We start from the raw sequence: 5,000 nt of genomic DNA, 5'->3' as shown, positions 1-5,000 counted from the left end.
CTGGGTTGGGCTCCCTTGGCCTTCCGGGGGCCTTGGACGCTGTCTTGGGAAGACCATGGGCACAAGGCCATGGCATATAGTGAGGAATGGACCACGGTTGGCAAGGCTAGGCATATAGAGAGGAATGGACCACGGTTGCCAAGGTTGCGCAAGTTTTGGGCATTTTTTGCCCGGATATGCCCAAGTATGCCCCGATAGGCCCGTTACGCCCCGGTATGAACGCGTATGCCCGGATAGACTCGGTATGCCTTGGGATACATGCGTATGCCCCGATAGGCTTGGTACGCCCCGATATGCGCACGTGTGCCCCAGTAGGGCTCGGTATGCCCCGGTATGTACGCGTGTGCCCCGATAGGCCCGGTATGCCCCGATATGCACACGTGTGCCCCAATAGGGGTCGGTATGCCCCGGTAGGTACGCGTGTGCCCCGTAATGCACGTTTCGCAGATCTCCCCGCATGTCCCGCCCCTATATGTAATACTTACTTACTTACTTACTTTCTTTCTTGCTTGCTTGCTTGCTTGCAATGGTTGGGAGTGCCCGGCATGCCCCGCTGCAGAGACCAAGGGCGCAATGACTTGGCACCGCGGATGCCGGGACTCCGGCACTTCCCGTGGCACTGATGGTTGGTTCCAAAGACAAAAGGCCGTGCAAGGCCACCGCACCGCGGATGATTTTGCTCGTGCTGGCGCCGTTGTGTGGCCAAAGAACATGCGCGAATGCTCGTGTCGGAAGGGTTGGTGTCCTGGCCCCGCGGGTGTCACGAATGCTCGGTTGCGAAGACCATGGGACCAGAGCCATGGCACGTCGGATGATGGCTCCAGCTGGCGCCCCGGCACTTTCTGTGGCAATGATGCTCGGTTTCAAAGACAAACGTGCGCAGTGCCAGGGGACCGCGGATGACTGCTCGTGCTGGCCCCGTTGGGCGGCATTGATGGTCGGTTGCAAAGAAAATGCGCGATTGCTCGTGTCGGGGCCCGGCAAGCCAAGGCCAAGCGAGCCATGGCACGTCGGATGATGGCTCCAGCTGGCGCCCCGGCACTTTCTGTGGCATTGATGCTCGGTTTCAAAGACAAACGTGCGCAGGGCCAGGGGACCGCGGATGACTGCTCGTGCTGGCCCCGTTGGGCGGCATTGATGGTCGGTTGCAAAGAAAATGCGCGATTGCTCGTGTCGGGGCCTGGCAAGCCAAGGCCAAGCGAGCCATGGCAACGCGGATGATGGCTCGCTAGTGCTGGCGCCGTGCACAGTGGCCTCGCACACTCGCCCTGCACGCTTCCCTTGCACGCAGCCTTGCACACTAGCCTCGCATGCGAGCCTTGCACCCTAGCCATGCAAACTAGCCTTGCACGGTAGCCATGCACACAAGCCGTGCACATTAGCCATGCGCACAAGCCCCGCACACTAGCCTTGCGCACAACCCTTGCACACAAGCCATGCACTCGAGCAATGCACACAAGCCTTGCACTCAAGCAATGCACACAAGCCCTGGACACTAGCCTTGCACACGGGCCTGGCACACAAGCCTTGGGGACTAGCCTTGCGCACTAGCGTTCCACATGAGCCTTGCACACTAGCCTTGGACACTAGCCTTGCACACAGGCCTTGCACACTAGGCATGCTTGGGCGAGCTGATCCCGCATCAAGTCGACGGGTCTAGGCATTCTTGGGCGCAGATCCCGCATCGTCTCGTCGCGTCTGGGCGCAAACACGTCGCGTCTCGTTGCGTCTTCAGAAGTCGTCGCTAACAGCACCTTTGGTTGCCACTGGTGGTTAGGCTGGTTGGTTGCGCAAACCCTATAGGAGGGTGGCATGCTGGTGGGCGTTTTTGCCCGGATAGGCACTAGAATGTGCAGATTTTGGGCGTTTTTGCCTGGATAGGCTAAGGAATGGGCATGCTTTGGGCGTTTTTGCCCGGATAGGCACCGGAATGCTTGGCCTTGGCTTGTCCTAGCAAGGCATTGCTGGGTTGGGCTCCCTTGGCCTTTTGGGCGCCTTGGACGATGTCTTGCGAAGACCATGGGCACAAGGCCATGGCATATGGTGAGGAAAGGACCACGGTTGCCAAGGTTAGGCACCGGAATGCTTGGCCTTGGCTTGCCAAAGCAGGGCATTGCTGGGTTGGGCTCCCTTGGCCTTCCGGGCGCCTTGGACACTGTCTTGGGAAGACCATGGGCACAAGGCCATGGCATATGGTGGGGAATGGACCACGGTTGCCAAGGCTAGGCATATAGAGAGGAATTGCATTTTTGCCCGGATAGGCACCGGAATGCTTGGCCTTGGCTTGCCATAGCAGGGCATTGCTGGGTTGGGCTCCCTTGGCCTTCCGGGGGCCTTGGACGCTGTCTTGGGAAGACCATGGGCACAAGGCCATGGCATATAGTGAGGAATGGACCACGGTTGGCAAGGCTAGGCATATAGAGAGGAATGGACCACGGTTGCCAAGGTTGCGCAAGTTTTGGGCATTTTTTGCCCGGATATGCCCAAGTATGCCCCGATAGGCCCGTTACGCCCCGGTATGAACGCGTATGCCCGGATAGACTCGGTATGCCTTGGGATACATGCGTATGCCCCGATAGGCTTGGTACGCCCCGATATGCGCACGTGTGCCCCAGTAGGGCTCGGTATGCCCCGGTATGTACGCGTGTGCCCCGATAGGCCCGGTATGCCCCGATATGCACACGTGTGCCCCAATAGGGGTCGGTATGCCCCGGTAGGTACGCGTGTGCCCCGTAATGCACGTTTCGCAGATCTCCCCGCATGTCCCGCCCCTATATGTAATACTTACTTACTTACTTACTTTCTTTCTTGCTTGCTTGCTTGCTTGCAATGGTTGGGAGTGCCCGGCATGCCCCGCTGCAGAGACCAAGGGCGCAATGACTTGGCACCGCGGATGCCGGGACTCCGGCACTTCCCGTGGCACTGATGGTTGGTTCCAAAGACAAAAGGCCGTGCAAGGCCACCACACCGCGGATGATTTTGCTCGTGCTGGCGCCGTTGTGTGGCCAAAGAACATGCGCGAATGCTCGTGTCGGAAGGGTTGGTGTCCTGGCCCCGCGGGTGTCACGAATGCTCGGTTGCGAAGACCATGGGACCAGAGCCATGGCACGTCGGATGATGGCTCCAGCTGGCGCCCCGGCACTTTCTGTGGCATTGATGCTCGGTTTCAAAGACAAACGTGCGCAGGGCCAGGGGACCGCGGATGACTGCTCGTGCTGGCCCCGTTGGGCGGCATTGATGGTCGGTTGCAAAGAAAATGCGCGATTGCTCGTGTCGGGGCCTGGCAAGCCAAGGCCAAGCGAGCCATGGCAACGCGGATGATGGCTCCAGCTGGCGCCCCGGCAATTTCTGTGGCATTGATGCTCGGTTTCGAAGACAAACGTGCGCAGGGCCAGGGGACCGCGGAGGACTGCTCGTGCTGGCCCCGTTGGGCGGCATTGATGGTGTGTTGCAGAGAGCATGTGCGATTGCAAGTGTCGGCCGGGTTTGGGTTCCCTTGGGCTTTCGGGTGCCTTGGACGCTGTCTTGCGAAGACCATGGGCACAAGGCCCCGTCCTGGCCCCTTGTTCGATTCGCTCTCGTCTTGCGCTTGCTTCCAAGGTCCTCCATGACCTTCCCCATGGCCTTGCTAGATCCCCCCCATGACGCATGACCTCTGTCCGTTGATTGGTTTTGAGTGCACACCATGCCCGGCTTGGCACCGTGTTGTCGCGTGAGTGGCATTTGGATCGTGCATGCTGGTGGGCTACCTGCCAATGCGCACAAGCCTTGCACACTAGCCTTGCGCACGAGCCTTGCACAAAAGCCTTGGACACAAGCCTTGCGCACAAGCCATGCGCACAAGCCTTGGACGCTAGCCTTGCACACAAGCCATGCATACAAGCCTTGCTCACAAGCCTTGGGCACTGGCCCATCGCAGTAGCCTTGCACACAAGCCTTGCGCACTAGCTTTGGGCACGAGCCTTGCGGCGTGTGCCCCGATAGGCCCGGTATGCCCCGATATGCACACGTGTGCCCCAATAGGGGTCGGTATGCCCCGGTAGGTACGCGTGTGCCCCGTAATGCACGTTTCGCAGATCTCCCCGCATGTCCCGCCCCTATATGTAATACTTACTTACTTACTTACTTTCTTTCTTGCTTGCTTGCTTGCTTGCAATGGTTGGGAGTGCCCGGCATGCCCCGCTGCAGAGACCAAGGGCGCAATGACTTGGCACCGCGGATGCCGGGACTCCGGCACTTCCCGTGGCACTGATGGTTGGTTCCAAAGACAAAAGGCCGTGCAAGGCCACCGCACCGCGGATGATTTTGCTCGTGCTGGCGCCGTTGTGTGGCCAAAGAACATGCGCGAATGCTCGTGTCGGAAGGGTTGGTGTCCTGGCCCCGCGGGTGTCACGAATGCTCGGTTGCGAAGACCATGGGACCAGAGCCATGGCACGTCGGATGATGGCTCCAGCTGGCGCCCCGGCACTTTCTGTGGCATTGATGCTCGGTTTCAAAGACAAACGTGCGCAGGGCCAGGGGACCGCGGATGACTGCTCGTGCTGGCCCCGTTGGGCGGCATTGATGGTCGGTTGCAAAGAAAATGCGCGATTGCTCGTGTCGGGGCCTGGCAAGCCAAGGCCAAGCGAGCCATGGCAACGCGGATGATGGCTCCAGCTGGCGCCCCGGCACTTTCTGTGGCATTGATGCTCGGTTTCGAAGACAAACGTGCGCAGGGCCAGGGGACCGCGGAGGACTGCTCGTGCTGGCCCCGTTGGGCGGCATTGATGGTGTGTTGCAGAGAGCATGTGCGATTGCAAGTGTCGGCCGGGTTTGGGTTCCCTTGGGCTTTCGGGTGCCTTGGACGCTGTCTTGCGAAGACCATGGGCACAAGGCCCCGTCCTGGCCCCTTGTTCGATTCGCTCTCGTCTTGCGCTTGCTTCCAAGGTCCTCCATGACCTTCCCCATGGCCTTGCTAGATCCCCCCCATGACGCATGACCTCTGTCCGTTGATTGGTTTT

The sequence above is a fragment of the Tasmannia lanceolata genome, unplaced genomic scaffold (assembly GCF_043159265.1).
Source record: "Tasmannia lanceolata isolate RefF3 unplaced genomic scaffold, GAP_Taslan_0.1 ptg000080l, whole genome shotgun sequence".
Classification (NCBI taxonomy): Eukaryota; Viridiplantae; Streptophyta; class Magnoliopsida; order Canellales; family Winteraceae; genus Tasmannia; species Tasmannia lanceolata.
Note: the sequence above shows the minus strand (reverse complement) of the source record.